The following is a 17,919-nucleotide window of genomic DNA, read 5'->3' as shown; positions in this document are numbered from 1 at the left end:
TATATGTCCAGACATCCAGTCCCATCACAGGCAGAGGTGCACACGAGAGCATCACAGGTTGCTGAAGAATATGTAAATTTCATGACACTACAAGCAACTCCAAAGGCAATGACACTGGAAGAAATCAAAACCGAGACACTGAAAGACAACATTCTGCAACAGATTTGTCGGCAAATCAAGATGAACACATGGTGCATGATCAAACCTGACACACTGCATGCAGACATTCTAAAACAGTACAAGAACATCAGTGGAGAGCTCAGAGTGACATCTGATAAAGACCTGATACTCAAGGGTTCCAGAATTGTCATTCAAACCACTCTGGAGAAAAGAGTACTGCAAATAGCTCATGACGCAAAGACCAAAGGACTGTTAAGAGAAAAAGTATGGGTTCCAAACGTAGATATAATAGTTGAAACTCTCATCAAAAATTGCCTTGCCTGTCAAGTAAATACTCCAGCCACTCAGAATGTCCGAACTTCTTGAATCACCATGGCATAATGTAAGTGCAGACCTCTATAGACCACTCCCATCAATCACAACAAACACAATCATGCCAGTCCTGGACAACATCTTCTCCATGTTTGGAATTCCCTGTGTTCTTAAGACTGACAATAGCCCTCCTTCGAATGGCCATCAATTCAAGCAGTTTTCTGAATCCAGAGGATTTAAGCACAGAAACATAACTCCCATATGACCTCAACTAAAACTCCATAGCAGAAAGTTTCATGCCCATCCTGGGGAAAACCATTCGGACTGCAAAGATGCAAAGACTTTCATGGAAACAACAGTTACACATCTCTCTTTGTGAGGACAGATCCACACCTCACAGCACCAAAGGAATAAATCTTTCAAAGGAAAATGCAGACAAAGATCCCATCAGCACACCTTGAAAGGGTAAAGGCTGATGTGGCCATTTGCAAGAGAGACAGTGAAGCAAAAGCAAAGATGAAAGCCTGCTCAGATGTTCGGAAGCATGTAACAACATCTAACAATTCAGATTTCACCGTGCTTTGTAGACAGCAAAAACAAAACAAACTCACGACACCATACAGCACACAACCGCTCAAAGTGATCAGAGTCAAGGGCACCATGGTGACAGCTGAACGAAATGGACATGCTGTCACAAGGAACTCCTCTTTCTTTAAAAGAGTTAACCCAGAGATACAGTACACTTTGTTTGAGACAAATGATGAACTCACTGAAACACTCATACAGGAACAAGCAGGTACCCTCTCAAACAACAATGCCGTCCATGTAAATACTGGTCGTCTGCTAGACAAAAACAAGCATACAAGGTAAAGGAAAATACCACAAAGGTCATGTGTACAATATTTTCAAATCTATCCCAGCTGAATGTGCAGAGACCACTATAAGCAAACCATTTGCTGGTTGATTTCTCAATTTCTCTTTTCGACGTGTGTAAATTTTGCTGTTGCTTTTTTTTTTTTGCATCCCAATATAAAACTTTGACTCATCCAATAGCATGTTTAAAGGAATAGAACATTCTGTCATCATTTACTCACCCTAAACACAAAATATTTTTTTTGATGCAATGCAAGTCAATGGGGTCCAAAATTTTGAGCTCCAAAAGGGGCATAGAGACAGCGTTAAAGTAATCCTTACGACTCAAGTGCTTTAATTAATGTCTTCTAAAGCGATGTGATAGCTTTAGATGAGAAATAACCCAAAAATGAAGTCTTTATTCCCTAAAAATCTTCCCTTCCACCCAGTGCTCTTATGCACATTCAGAAAACATGGAATATCCCACTAGAATTGGATGGATTTCTTTTATGTTACCTCTATGTCCTTTTTGAAGCATGAATGTTTAAGAGCTCATTGACTTACATTGTATGCACAAAAACAGCTTATTTTTTGTTCCACAGAAAAAACAAAGTCATACGAGTTTGGGATGTCATTAGTTTGAGTAAATGAAGACTGAAATTACATTTTTGGATGAACAATTCCTTTCAGGCAGGGCTACCTGTTTGTCCAACCATTGTCAAATCTTTAAATCATGATTTAAAATGTAAGTGTTGCATTATTTCTATTTGAGATACATGATATAATCATGACAGTGTGCATTGACTCATGCACTTTAATTATGAGCATCAACTGTGGGTGTATAGCCTATATAGAGTATACAGTGGTTATATAATTTTTTGCACGTCCAAAGGAATCTTAAGTCGGCCAGACTGATTAATTACACATATCATTAAGAACTTCCATCAGTATGCTCCAACTCAGCCAATCATGTTCTGTAACATACACACACTCATTCATTATAAATATCCAGAATCTCCGGTGTGAGTTGTTAATGAGCAGCATGTTCAGTAAGCAATTTAGAGATTGCAAGCGGTCTAGAATGCTGGGTAATTACCGGCATTGCTCTGAGACTTGCAGCAAGAGATGAGCCAGTTGCAATCAGTTTTATAAATACACAAATACCCACCCACCCTTGGGAGGGACAGAGAGAGAGAGTTATAGGCAAAGAGTTTGGATTTGTGCATGTGCAGAGCAAACAAACAAACAAACATACAAATTCACATAGAGGAGAAAGTCAAACATTCCACATTACAGGGAATGTTCCAGCAACTTTGGGAAACGTTAAAATATGTGGTAACACCTTAAAATAAGGTTCCATTCTTTAACATTAGTAAATGCATTAGGTATCATGAACAAACAATGAAAAGCATTTTTTTTAACAGCATTTATACATCTTTGTTAACGTTAGTTAATAAAAAAACAATTGTTCATTGTTAGTTCATAGTGCACTAACTTATGTTAGCAAATACCACTTTTGATTTTAAAAATGTATTAAATGTTGAAATAACATTAACAAAGATGACTAAATACTGTAAAAGTATTGTTCATTGTTAGTTCATGTAACTAATATTAACAAACTGAACCTTAGTGTAAAGTGATACACAGTATGTTAACTTGTAAGTGTTGTTGTTTGTGGTATCACACCCAGGGTTGACGCAAACTAAACTGAAACTTACGATTTTCGATTACACATCCTAGTGCTTGACGCATGCACAGAGCGTTAGATGCGCTATAGGAAGTGTAAACAAGCTTGAAATCATGATCACTAAGGAGACTGCTGTCAAGATGTACAGTGAAAATGGATATACATTTTGGTCTGTTCTCACCCAAAACCAGATCACTTCAGAAGACATTAATTAAACCACTGGAGTTTAATGGACTATGTTTATGTTGACTTAATCTGCTTTTTGGAGCTTCAAAGTTCTGGCCACCATTTACTTGCATTGAATGGATTTACACAGCTGAGATATTCTTCTAAAAATCTTTGTTTGTGCTCTGCAGAAGAAAGAAAATCATACACATCTTAGATGGTGTAAGAGTGAAAAAATAATGATAGAGCTCACTGAACAGCACTTTAAGTCAGCAGAACAAATCTATATGTACCTGCTAATCTGGCAGCAATTTACAATGGTTTTAAATGCCAAAAAACATGTTATGGTTTCAGAAATTTCAAAAGTTCAGAAGCTCACTTTGACTACGTCTACATTAATCTGGATACATTTGAAAACTGCGTGTTCATTTCAAAACGTTCTCCGTCCACACTAAAGTTTTCAAGCATTTTCCAAAAGTTGCTCCTCCACATTGAAACGTATGAAAATGATTAAATCGTGTTACTGCGCATGAGGAAATTTGTCCACGTGTTCCGTCACCGGACACCAATTCTGAGTAAACTTCCCTTCGCGTTTGAAGGAATGCAATGTGAAGGTTGTACAAATGTAATTTTCAAATTTATCCACTTTGGAGTACGTTTTCAAAAAGCTTGGTTTTCGCGGACAAAAACGCTGACTCAGTGTGGACAAAAGGCCAAAACGGAGAAAACTAAACGGAGATTAGTATTAGTGTGGACTAGGCCTTAGTGAAGAGAGACAGGCAAGTCATAAACTTAGTTTAAATTTAAGGGACAGCTTTTCAATTTAAAACATTGCTCCAGGATAGTTTTTACAGTGATCAGAGGCAGGGCAGGAGTGATTCTGCAGTCTTGTGGTGTATGATCAACTGCTTTTGATGTGAGCTGAGACACTTGAACTTGACTCTTTCTTCAGCACTTCACAGCTGGTTCTTAACCTACATCAAGATGAATAATCCTCAATCAAGCATTCTGCTCTTTAAACCTGAGTAGCATCATGCAGGTACAATGCACTGATTAAATACATTATTCATGATATACTCAAACTAGACATTTATACAGAGAGAGAGAGAGAGAGAGAGAGAGAGAGAGAGAGAGAGAGAGAGAGAGAGAGAGAGAGAGGGAGAGAGAGACCATTTTTCAAGGTTAATGGTCATCCTATTCCTTTGTTCATAGTCTCTTTAATTCAACCTCTGCACTGACTGGGTGAAGTGTGAGCAATTCCAAATGAGACAAACAGAAACAGGTGTTGAGGTGGAGCAGGTATGCATCTGGGACAGATAAGCATGTAGACAGCTCTCTGACTAAGATGAAAAACTACATCAACATCATTTCACTGGTTCAAACCTGGTGAGTAATGCTTATGGTCATTTAGCATTCACACGACTGTCACTACATGAACAGATAATTCATATCTTAATTTTTGAATAGTTTAAGGTTGCCATTCGTCCTTTGTAACATGGGATAGTCAATTATTGAAATATAAAATGCTGTGTCCCTTATTGAATCAGTGCCTGATGTGATTCGTACTTTTGTACACATAATTTAATACAAAGTTCTTCACAGTGTGCAGAATAGCATAACATTAAGTCGAGATATGACAAGTGTAGACAATTGCTAACATTACATTTACCTTGCAATATTAAAGCAATCAAGTTGTTTGTCTAGTATTTTCCATCTGTTGTTTAGAAACATATTGTCAAACCCCATTTGCAAATGAATCATGCTTTGAGTCAGTGAATCAGCCAAACACCTCTACATGGTCTGAATCAGTTCACAATTCAGTCCGAATCATTCGGCCAGTATGCTGATGTATTAAATTATTTGGAGCATTTGTTCTCCCAGCAAAACAGTAACTGGGACTTTAGAACAAAGAGAACGAAAAATACAAACACACGCACACACACACACACACACACACACACACAATAAAATAATAAAATAAAAAAAGCTGGATTAATTGGATATTTACCTACAATCTGTTGAAAAATAACATACAAATGCATTCTATCCTTTGTTAGCAATGAAGAAGATCTTCAACACCTGTGTGTGCATCTTGTGAACGACTCTGTACAGCAGGTACATTTTACAACTAAAAGAGTATATACAAATACATGTAAATAACCATGGCATTACAATCCCTGAAGCTGAAATCACACACTGTCAGAGTAAGTACTGATGAAGTACACACTTCTCGAAAAGTCATCCGACTTGGAATTTACCACCTTTCTTTTAAATCCAGCATTTTGAATGTGATGTCTCGTCAGCACCCGAGGCCTTTTGTAGTAGTAAAATAGTAAATATTCCAGTCGATACAAACTTAAAAATCTCGCCGGAGACATTGGCCATACAGCTATGTCTCGCTTACTCTTTTATAAATACTGAGGTTTTCTAAAGACTAAAGTCCAGCATATGTTTACATTGGAAAACAATGGGAAAACAGATTAGGCATGTGCAAAAAGCACATTCGGTGTGAATGTCCCCTAACTCGTCCTTTTGTGCATGTATGTAAGTGAGAGTCAGATGCATAAGTAGGTGTCTAAACCTGCTGGGCATTACTGCCTGCCACATCTCCTGGTGGTGGGTCCCTGCCACCCTCCGCAGCTGGATACCAGATACTTTAAACTGCCTCTCGTACTTACTTTCCATCAATACATTGCTCCTTTCCCGTCGAGACAAACAATACAACTAGGGTTCAATACACATTCCTCCCCCATGGGCAGACCTACCCTACTCCCCCCTACAGCCTCTTATCTGTTAAAATAATTTATGCTATCAGTCTCTGCCTACAACCCGTCCAGTGCCTATCCTTAAACTAGTTGTGCACCGATTAGTCAGTTCGAGGGCGATACGATCACCGATTTATTTCACACTAATATTGGCTGAAAAGAAAAGAAAAGTGCCCTTACCCACACTTTTGCAAGTTATATTATGCGGTTATATTTATGCCCCACACAGTAAAATTACATTAATTCTGAATTGCTATCATTTATTTGTATCGAAAACAGTTATGAATAGTTCTGTTGTCAATATCAAAGGTCATTTTGACATACTGGCAACCAGGAAAAAACATGAAAGTATCACACACACACAGCAGAGATATGTTCAAAAATGTCTATTTCTAGCTCCATAACTGCTCCTGTGAGGAATCATTAGTATTTATGATTTGCTTACCGCCTTTGGCATTTTGTTGCAATACAAATCACTAATTGTTAAGAAAATATGTGAAAACGTGATGCCGTTATTTAAGGTTAAACAGTCTGTGGAGAGCGAGGCTGCGAGAGGAGGTGCGGTAAGGATTGACACCTGTGGGAAATTATCTCTAACAGCTGTTTTGCATTGCAGTGAGAGCTGGAGAGAGATAAAAGGGCAGTCCAGATCACCAGAGGGAGAGAGAGAGAGAGAGAGAGAGAGAGAGAGAGAGAGAGAGAGAGAGAGAGACAGACATACCTGTGTGTGTTTATGTTGTTTTTGGAAAAGAACGCTGAAAAGCGAAAACCTAAAATAAAAGCCGCTGTGGATGGTTTTTGTTATGCTGTCTCCTGCTTCCTCATTTCTGTGCTACCAGGGAAGTGTTACACAGTTATATCTGTCATTAGTGGCATTGCGACCAAAATTAGTCTGATTTAAATTGGGACCCTCAATTAAATTGGGAATAGCGCTGATATGAGTGACTGGTGAGAAATTGAGAGCACCTTTTACTCATGTTTTAAAACATATACAGTACGATGGGCATATTCAAGCATATGCATGTAAATTACAGAAGGTCTGAACATTTAAATTCGTAAATGCTTAGAATTGCCACCAACTCACACCAGTGGCCACACTGTATGCTTCAAGGGATGACTAAGTGCTCATTCATTAGAGTAGCAGTGTATGCGTGCTGCAAAAAAGATCGTCCCTGAATCTAGGCACAATCGGCAGATCGCTTATCGTGGATTTAAGACGAAAATCTGTCAATTTTGATCGGTGGCTGATAGATCTGTGCACCTCTACCTTAAACCATTCCTCTAACAGATTAAGTAGGGTTGTGATTGGTGAGTCATGAGACTGTGTCAGCCGCCCCTCCAAAGCCTAGCTTGGCATGGTTTCTCTCCCCCACTCAATCCCTTTCCAGAAACCCCCGTATAAGGACAGAGTGCGTCAGAGGAAATAATTCAGCCCTACCCCTTTCCCCTTCTACTTACTACATTACCACATATCACAATTGTTCCCTATTCCTACTTTCTCAATTCTGCACACCACACGTTTCATCCTTCCTTCTTAACCATAGCCAGAAACTCTGGCTTTTCTGCTTCCATTTCCTTCAGAGACTTCTTGATGTCTTTCAACAGGTGCTGAATTGATTTTCCATTAAACCCACGACGCCCAACCTCCACAGGGTAAGTGGCAGCCCTCCATCCATTTTCCCTGCTCTCGTTGGCCAGATCAGCATATTTTGGCTTCTTCCTCTCATAGGCTGCCTCCAGCTCATCTTCTCAATTTCTCCTTCTCTTTGGCTCTATCTGTATTAATCTCTAACATACAGAGATTTCTTGCCTAAAGCAGATTAATAAGCACAACTTCAAGCTTTGACCAACTAGCTACCATATAGATCATGAGAGATTATCCCATAGATAACTCACTCATCAAGTATGTATATGTGCGTGGGGAGTGTACTGTAACTGATCTAAGACAGTGCTTTTTATTTAATGATAAATATGTCACATGGCTGCAAGGATTTCAACGTACATGCACAATCTAAATGGCTTCTTTTAGCAATCTAGCATTTTAATCTCTTCATATGTTTGCTCTGTTACTCACAGAGGTGATGTTTTTTATTTTTATTTATGTTCCTTAAGATTATGGATGCAGCCAGTTTTTTAGAAGCATCTTTTATTCTCTGATGTTTGCCTGCTTCTCGCTTTCTTTTACCTGATTCCATCTCCTCAGTCCTCACCTCCTCCCTTTCTCTGTGTGTGTCTCATGTGAGATGTGGTAAAGGCTCTAGTATGTAGTGTAAATGTCAGAGACTGAAGAATACTGAATAGACACCGAAGGGAACAGTGAGGGGATCGAGTGACATTTTGGTTGCATCCCACGAGAAAATTCTAACGGACAGAAACATGTTCGCTCAGCAACATTACGTAACACACGCACACACACACACACACACACACACACTTACACACTGCAACTAAAATGACACATCATTTCTTCCTTTAGCGAGGGAGGAAATAAGGAACAAAATGTAGGGAATAAGAAAAAGTTGAGAGAGAGGATAAGACTAAGAGATAAAGGGAAACTTATCAGGAATGTTTACAAGTGGAATAAGACGGAGAAAGAAAAAACATAATAAACAGAGGAGCACAGACATACAGGTAACAGATAAAGAAGAGATGCAGAGAGAGAAAGATAACACATGGTGTTTAGAGGGAAGGTTACTTATCTTATGGGTGATTTTTCATGTCTGTGACTTTTTACAATTTTGTCTCAGTGTAATGATCCATTCCTTTTCAGTCCAGGTGTATAGTGCTCTTATTCAGTTTATTCACTAAAAAGTGTTTTTTTATCTTGAACTGTTATCCAGAATAAAATAAAATATCTTCCTGTTATAAAGGTTAATGCTCTATCGTGTTTTAAATCAACAAAACCTACTTTCCTACCAAAATCTTAAACCTAACTTAAATTGTCATAAAAAGCAATTATGAGATGAAAAATGTAATGGCTGAAGCTACCACATTTAATGGTGCTTCTATGACAACCAAGTCTCATAGAAGAATGTGACTATAACTACATTTTAGCAAACTGATTTTACGTGTCAAATTCTGTTTCGCCGCAGTTTACTGGTGATATTAACACTAAAGATGTTACAACAATTGTGAATTGTATTATATTTCACACAAATCACAAGGACAATGTCTGATTATGACTTAATAAACATAAATTTTGCACTATTACTCACACACTGCTATGTCATGATATCTAAACACTTTTACTATAACATATCATTAAAAAATATACATATTTTAATGCTTGTATTACAGACCCACCTGCATTTACACACTTATTCCAATGTGATTAGGTTCCACGTAGCTCACCTGATTGTGTTGGACTTTGGATTCTAAAGTACATGGTTCGAGCCCAGCCAAGCAAGCAAGCTGGCACGTGCTACGAAAGTGTCAAGAAGTGGCACGAGATGGCGTGATTGTTTCAGAAAATTTGCTTTTCAATTTGCTTTTTGTTTTTGGAAACTGTCAGTAAGGTTAAGTGTAAGGATGTCTGTTTTGTGTCTACCTCTTATTTAATTTTAGATCCCTATTGGTTAGGCATTGGTAAAATTTTTAGGTTAGGGAAGTATGTTTTACTCCATCTTATATTCATCTTAAAAGCCTTGTCTTATTACCACACCATTTCACTCGCTCTTGGTGGGCCCCATTTTGGATAAATGTTGTCACGGTCACGGAATGTTCATGAGATCAGGCTGCTCTATGACACTTTCAGCTCACAGGTACACTTGTGGCTTTTCTGGCTCGTACCCTGGTCCTTCACATTGCATTTGGTCATATTCAATTAAGCTTATAACAGTAGTTTATGTCATGTACTGTAGTGAAAGTGTATTGATGTCATGCAGTAAGCTACAATTGTTTTAGGAAACTGTTCTGCCATTTAGCATGTGATTTGTGTGAAAGTAAATAAAATTAATTGTTGAAATTTGTCTAGTCTTCATTTCACCTGGAAGCTGCAGTGAAATGAACAACAAGACACGAAAAAAATTATTTAGCAAAAATGTAGCTATATTAATGTGATTCTGTAAAACAATGTTGTGTTTGTGTCTGGACAAGTCTGTGTTTATGTAATGTATATAACGTTGAAGTCAGAAGTTTCTCAATTCCTGACATTTAATCTTAGAAAACATTCCCTGTCTTAGGTCAGTTAGGATCACTACTGTATTTTAAGAATGTGAAATTTCTAAATAATAGTAGATAGAATGTTTTATTTAAAAAGGGGAAAGGCCAATGCAGAGCGACAGTGAGAGAGAGAGAGGAGAGAGGGATGATAAAATAAAACTTGGCAGTTCTCCGATACGCCGCAGCTTGTTCCTCGGCCACTCCTCCACCCTCTATCGGAAGACAGCAGCGCCTCTCCGGGCGGATCAGAGGCAGTCCTCCAGCCCCTGGCGGGAGCAGAAGGGGTCTCCCTCACCCCTGGCAGCGGTTCTCCAGTTCCAAGTGTTCGCCAGTGAGCCCCTCCCCGGTTGGCGGTCTTAAACCCTGCTGTGTTTCAGCGGCCGGTAGGCGACTCCTGCGCCCCTGGCTGCAGCCCTGACCGCTCCAGGCGGTCGGTTAGGAGCCCCTTCTCCCCTCGCGGTCGGCGGCCATCATCCTCTTTCAGGCGGCTGGGCTCCTCGTCCCCCGGCAGATGGCCATGGATGCTCCGTTGGTTCGGACGGTAGTGGCGAGAACTCAGCGTATACCTCCTTCCCGGGCTTCGGCACCAGTGTAACAGGATCAATGGAAAGGAGGAGGCAAGAACCGGCTTTTCAATATAAATAATGGTTTAATAATAAACTTAAACAAAAGAACTTAACGATCTCTCTCTCATCGCACCGCCGTCTGCCATCAGCCTTTATCCCTCTCGGAGGCTTAATTAGCCTGATAAGGGGCCGGGTTTGTATAATCACAACCTGGCCCGCCCTCCGCCCTGCCACAATAGGGTATAATAGGAGATGACAGTGGCGATAACTTCACCTTGGACACGAGCGTAAGCTTGCCGTTTAAACAAAGATGCAAATGAATTCCTTCCAATCAGCTGTCTCCTCAAAAACACCACTTGTGAGCAGCAGCAAGCCACCATCCCCTTGACATCTGATGAGTTTCGCCATGTGTTAACCATGCGTTTTTGTGATGACATAAGATAAACACAATTGACCGGGGTTCGATAGAATCAAGTGAATGTGAAACCAGACCAACGATGTGGGGGGCACCGGGAACAATCACACTTGGAATCGGACCGCAGCAAACGTGCCCAGTGTGAAAGCCCCCTAAATCTGTGGAGTGGTTAAAACATTAGTTTTAATGACTTCTGAATTCAACTATATACACTAAGTAAGGCTTAGCCCCTGAGTGCTGTCTTTATGCTATGAGAAACTCTCTCTCACAAATACACACTAAAAAGATATTGTGTGAAAGAAGGTCTCGGTTTGACATGAAGGAATCCCCTTGATGTATGACATCTTTGCATAGATGTCAAAGAGCAGGGTCAGTCAACATATGTGACATTCGACACTAGCCTTCACCTCCTAAACCCCTGAAAGATGTGCGTGCGCGCGCGTGTGTGTGTGTGTGTGTGATGATTAGACAGTTGAAAATTGAGGAAAAGGTGTTCCTGTTTCTTTTTGTCATTTTCATGTCCTTTTTTACATCTCTCATTTGGCCACGCCCCTGGCCACCCATGCTGTCCACCACTTTATCGATTTTTGAGCAATTAGTTGTTGTTTCTGATTATAAATGAGAAACAGAGCCTGTTTTAATTGGCTCCAGACACCCTTTTCTCCATCATTCTCAGGACATTTTCCATTTCAAACCAAGTTACTCTGTGACATTTTTTGTTACTCATTTTTTTGTTTATATTGAGACATAACCGACTGTGTTTACATTAATACCCTGCTAAGACAGAGTAGGCTAACAGCACTCTAGTCATCTTGTGTCGTTAATTAGCTATTTAGTAGACATCTTATATTACTTAGCCACCAAATACGACATTATTTTGCATGTCCTTGTTTTTAAATATTTTAAAGGTGTCATGACATGAGGAACAAAATTTTTCTTGATTTTTTAAAAAAAAAATAAGGGGTCATTGTAGTATGGAAACATACTGTATGCTTCAGAATTCAAAACTTCCTCCTCACTGCAAAATGAGCATTTATTGTAACCAAGCAGCTAAAACGACTCATTCTATACTTTAGACATTTGCATCTAAACTGCCTCCACAACAACGCCTACTGTTTCTAATCACTTTCGTAGCCCCACCCAGTAGTGGTGAGCAGTGAGATGGCAAGGAGAGAGTAGGTCAGTCAAGAACAGAGAGCCAATCATAACAGTGGGTGTTTACTGTCAAGTCTTAAAGGAGAAGCAAAACCAAATGTTTCTGACTGCGGGTCAGAGTGAGGGTGGAAAATGAGCATGTTTTACAAATATATGATTTTTTTGTGCAAAACACTTTACTGGTATTATAAGTGAACCTCAATAAACATATTACGATAATAATAAAAGTCATGTCATGACCCATTTAAGGGGTCGACAACACATTTTTTTGAACAACTGAATCACCCATCAGATTGATTAGCATGCAGGGTGAGCAAAGACAAGTCAAATGAAGCGCTGATTGGTCCAGGTCAGGACAAGGTATGGTGACCAAATATGTTCCCTGTCAAAAAATGACACTTTAATGCTGCACTGATTTAGAGCTTTGTGAACAAATTTAGGTGTGACCAGCTGTGAATATGTGTGCAACACATCAATGAAATTGACCAGAATTTATAGCCTCTGCTGGTGACATCATTGGATGCACCACAGGTGCAGGGCTATAAATAGATGTGTCACAGGTGCATCGTCAGATCTTTTGTCTTCAGATCATTTTGTGTGTGTTGTGCTTCTTGACTGTCAGAACTTTCTAATTTTCTCTGTTAGGAGTTAGAATTGTTAAGCAGTGTGCAGAAACCCTTCTATTTCTCTTTTCTTTAAAAAAAAAAGAAGAAAAAGAATGACTGATAAACAATGCAAGCGGTGTGTGTTCCCATGTTTACACTCTATGGTTATCTCTCGCCTGGCTCGGCATCATCACTAAAGAGACCCATTCTTCCCACTAATCCGTGCAGGACCACCTCCACGTTAGTTGGGAAGGTATATCAGGCAGCAGGTCAGGCTGGTGCTGCCCTGCACACTATGTCAGTGTTACAGGCGTACCAGGCTGATCTGTTGAAGGACCTGAATGCGGGCATCACGGTCGATGAAGAGGCTTTCTCTGAGCTTCGTCGGACCACGGATCTGTCTTATGGCTCAACCTGTCGGGCATCAAAGACAAGGACAAAGTTTTCCTTCTCGATGCCCCGGTTTCACCTTCTGGCTTATTTGGTGACGCTATGAATGTAATTATCACCAGGTTCGAGGAGGCAAAGAGTCACAAGGAAGCCTTCGGGCAATTCCTTCCTCGCCGCATTCAAGGTGAGGGGCCGTCGGCCACCCAGCCCCGCCTCGGTCCTTCTAGAAGGGAGGCTCAAAAACAAAGCATGGCGAGTCGTGCTCCCCCTCGTAGAGACTGGGTGCCGGCTTGTCGCCCTCAGCAGCCCCCAAAGCAAGACCTCAGGGCAGTCATTTCTAAGAAGAAAAAACCCTGACGGTCTTGCACCCAGCCGTGTGGGTATAGCCCCTCTCGGGTAGGGGCATGTGAAGCATTCACCTGTACCTTCCCGATACCCCCAAGAAACCGCTCCATTCCCGCCGCCTCTGGTGTTTCAGGAGTTAGAGGTTTCCAGCCAAATGTTGGGTGTTCCGTTGCTTCCTGCTTTAGTCCAGGACGCAGAATACTCGACATCCCCTCAACAGAAGTGTCAAAATTGATACCCATCTCAGAGAACCTGGAAGCGCGGAAGATACTGCCAGGTGTTTCTATGTGGGTTCTAAGAACAGTAGAAAAAGGCTACAGAATTCAATTCGATCACCGTCCTTCGTGTTTCAATGGTGTGGTCTCCACTACCGTGAAACCGGAACAAGCATGTCTACTGTGGAAAGAACTGCAAAATCTCTTGGTCAAAGGGGCCATAGAACATGTTCCCTTTCCAGAGAAAGAGTCAGGTTACTACAGTAGATACTTCCTGGTTCCCATAAAGGGTGGGGGGTTGCGTCCGATTTTAGACCTTCGAGGCTTCCCCGCACACTCACGAAATGCATGGATGCAGCACTGGCTCTTTTGCGACTCTTGAGCGTCCACATTCTGAATTACTTAGACGAATGGCTGATACTAGCACAGTCACCAGAACTGCCAGTTCAGCACAGGGATATCATCTTTGCTCATCTAGTTTCTATGGGTCTGAGACTCAATGTCAAAAAAGCGTTCTTTCTCCCACTCAAGAAATTACCTATCTGGGCGTTGTATGGAATTTGATCATGACGTGGGCACAATTGTCTCCCGCTCGAATCGTGTCCATTTAGAACACCCTGGGCAAAGTCAGGCTAGGCCAAGGTTGCACTGTTCATCAGTATCAATGAATACTAGGTCTCATGGCATCTAGGTCCTCGGTGATCCCTTTGGGCCTTCTGCACATGAGACCATTTCAGTTGTGGCTCAGAGCCAGGGGATTTCATCCATGTGCCAGTCCCCTAAGGCAGATTAGGGTTACGCGCCGCGTGCTTCGTACCCTTTCTATGTTGTTCAGACCCCGGTTCCTAACTTTGGGTCCCACTCTAGGTGCGTTTTGCCATCACAAATTGCTAACGACAGACGCCTCCCTGACGGGCTGTGGTGCAATCTTAAGTTGTCTTCCAACTCAAGGGGAATGGGAGGGTCATCAGCTCGATTGGCACATCAACTGCCTCGAGTTGATGGTGGTATTTCTGGCTCTGAAATACTTCCTCCAGTATTTGAGAGGCTGCCATGTCCTGGTGCGGGTAGACAACACAGCAGCAGTGTCTTACATGAACCATCAAGGAGGTCTACGTTCATGCCAGCTCAACAGCCTTTGGGCCCAGGGCAAGCTCCTGTCAATCAGAACAGATTATATCCCTGGATGCCTGAATGTGGGAGCAGATTTACTGTCCAGACAGAAAATACCGATGTGGGAGTGGAAACTCCACCCCAAGGTAGTGGAACAAATCTGGTTGAGATTTTACAGAGTAGAAGTGGACCTCTTCGCCTCCCTACAGACAGCACAATGTCTCCTCTACTTCTCTCTGAGTCACCCAGCCCCCCCCTGGGTCTGGACGTGATGGCACATACATGGCCCAGAATGCGCCTGTATGCTTTTCCTCCAGTTTCTTTGCCTCTTGCCTCTTACTGATAGTGCCACGTTGGCCGAACAGGGTATGGTTCTCGGAGATAATGTCTCTCCTCGACGGCTTGCCTTGGGCGATTCCGGACAGCCTCAGTTGCATGAAATCAGCGCAGCATCAAAGTGTAGCTTTTATCAGGGAACAGGGGTTACAGTTAAGTAACCCGAGATGTTTCCCCTGGCCATCAGATATTACATACGTATTGGATGTTTCCACATTTGTTAGCTTCCCAAATCAAATGTAAATCAAATAATAATAATTCTGATCCCAAATGTATTATTACATATGTACTGGATTTACCACATTTGCAGATGCAGTCTGTTTGTGGGGGAAAATAATATACAGCAGGTTGAGAGTGTAACTGTGGTGCAAAAGTAAACTCGAGACTGAGACTAAAAACAGCTGAACATCATAGGGAAGACACACTGTTAGATGAATATTCTGATTCTAGAAGATATGAAATAGTTCAAGTGTTGAGAAGCAATAAATTGATCCTAGATCTTCATGTATTAGTCAAGAATATGTATCTCATATATCTGATAATTTGACAACAACAAAAGAGCTTATAGGAGAGTTTATAGGAGAGCTTGTGTGACATTGCGAGAGAGTCTTGTCAGGGTATTTATAAAGCACAACCACACAACAGGAAAATAGGAAACACATCAAGGGAGATCTGATAGTTAGGTCTACTAAAAGCTTTTTCCCATTTAATAACAAGCATCTCTCTCTCTCTCTCTCTCTCTCTCTCTCTCTCCCTCTCTCCCATGTGGTGCCTGTTCAAACCTCCTATTGGCTGAATCATCTCCTGTGCAATCACAATCTATCTAAAAAAATTGCATATCCAGATATGAAACGTCTAGGTAACCCCCGTTCCCTGATGGAGGACCGCATATCGGACATCTGAGCATCAGCCTCTGCGTCAGACGGCGCAACGCTCTCAGATGCAGCGGCGATGTCATCATCCTGCTCATGGCTCCAACGGAGGCATCAGACTGGCCGTGAGGCAAGCGTCAAGCCCAGACAAAAGCAATCGAGTGTGATGGGGGCGGTGGTTCGTGGGGATTAACCAGCAAATCCGTGGCCTCTAAACTCCCCAAATCGCCTCCATCACCAGCCATGTCATCCTCAATCCCGTGGGAAGAAGGAGCAAGAAAGGAAAGCCGCGACTGCAATGATACCATGGTCAGGTTCTCGCAATGAGTACATTAACCATCCACAAACATTGCATTAATTTTTACTAATGGATTGTGATATATTAAAAGCAACTATTTTACTCTGATAGGACTGGATCCAACCACCTCATTAACAGAGCTACCTCCTTAATATGCTTAACCATCCACTTCGGGCTTTCAGCTTCCTCTCACTGATTTTCCACACTCCCATTGAGAGATCTTCAACTGCTCTCCTGCTGATCAAGGGCTTATTGTGAGCAGTGATGCTGCAACATTTCCTCTAAAAGTTACATAACAGAGCAATGCTGTGTATGTGTTTGCATTTGTTTATACTGCATGTGTGTATATCTCAAAAGTCAAGAAAAGAAGGGCATCTATTTGAGTGTAAGTAATTTCTTTGAAGATTAGATGCACAGGATACATCCATGGCGATTGGATGATGAGAAAGAGAGACATATGTGGCAGCAGGTTTATGCATATTTTGCACCCGTACTGTTGTCAAACTTTATGTCTGAGATATATAAAACACTAACACATTCTAGAAGTCTGAGTTTAGAAGTACTGTTTTTTAAAGGGCTGTCTAGAAAATGCTGTACCAATTAAAACATTTATATGCACTTAAATCATACAGTGTGATCAGATTATTTGTTTTGCTCTGTGTATAAACACACACACCAAATTCATTTTTACATTAACACATAAATCTTTGTAATGGACATTTAAAGACTCAGATTTTATGTCCCATTAGCATGCCGACATTTGTGCATCCACATTCTACTAAGTGGTTGATATATTTCAGCTTTCAACAAATCTGTTTTGGTCATCTAAAACAAATGCAGCAGTCTGTGTGTGCCAGGTGGAGTTCAACAAATATGGCAATGTTGGAATGAAATGGAAATCAGCATTGTCATCTAAATAAGACTTCGCTCATCAAAAATAAAACCAATACCACAACAGACGGATACATACATTGCATCCGGAAAGTATTCACAGCTCTTCACTTTTCACATTTTGTTATGTTAAAGCCTTATTCCAAAATGGATTACATTTTTATTTTCCTCAAAATTCCACAAACAATACCCCATAATGTGAAAGAAGTTTGTTTGAAATCTTTGCAAATTTATAAAAAAAAATTAAAATCAGATGTACATAAGCATTCACAGCCTTTGGTCAATACTTTGTTGAAGCACCTTTGGCACCAATTACAGCCTCAATTATTTTTGTTTATGATACTACGAGCTTGGCACACCTATTTTTGGGCAGTTTCTCCCATTCTTCTTTTCAGGACCTCTCAAGCTCCATCAGGTTGGATGGGGAGCGTCGGTGCACAGCCATTTTCAGGTCTCTCCAGAGAGGTTAGATCGGGTTCAAGTCTGGGCTCTGGCTGGGCCACTCAAGGACATTCACAGAGTTGTCCCATAGCCACTCCTTTGTTATCATTTCTCTCGAACCTGATTAGTCTCCCAGTTCCTGCCAGTGAAAAACATCCCCACAGCATGATGCTGCCACAACCACCATGCTTCACTGTAGGGATGGTATTGGCCAG

The 17,919-nt window shown here is 41.1% G+C and overlaps 1 long non-coding RNA gene across 1 annotated transcript; it reads left to right on the top strand.

Annotated features, from left to right (window-relative positions):
• The first annotated feature begins 7,416 nt into the window (after positions 1 to 7,416).
• Positions 7,417 to 16,965, top strand: LOC127624316 (uncharacterized). The gene is made up of 3 exons (XR_007968147.1): positions 7,417 to 7,554; positions 16,047 to 16,383; positions 16,484 to 16,965. It is a non-coding gene; the product is annotated as an uncharacterized LOC127624316 (long non-coding RNA).
• Positions 16,966 to 17,919: the final 954 nt, after the last annotated feature.

Source organism: Xyrauchen texanus, chromosome 30 (assembly GCF_025860055.1).
Source record: "Xyrauchen texanus isolate HMW12.3.18 chromosome 30, RBS_HiC_50CHRs, whole genome shotgun sequence".
Classification (NCBI taxonomy): domain Eukaryota; kingdom Metazoa; phylum Chordata; class Actinopteri; order Cypriniformes; family Catostomidae; genus Xyrauchen; species Xyrauchen texanus.
Note: the sequence above shows the minus strand (reverse complement) of the source record. Positions and strands in the feature narration are given on the sequence as shown.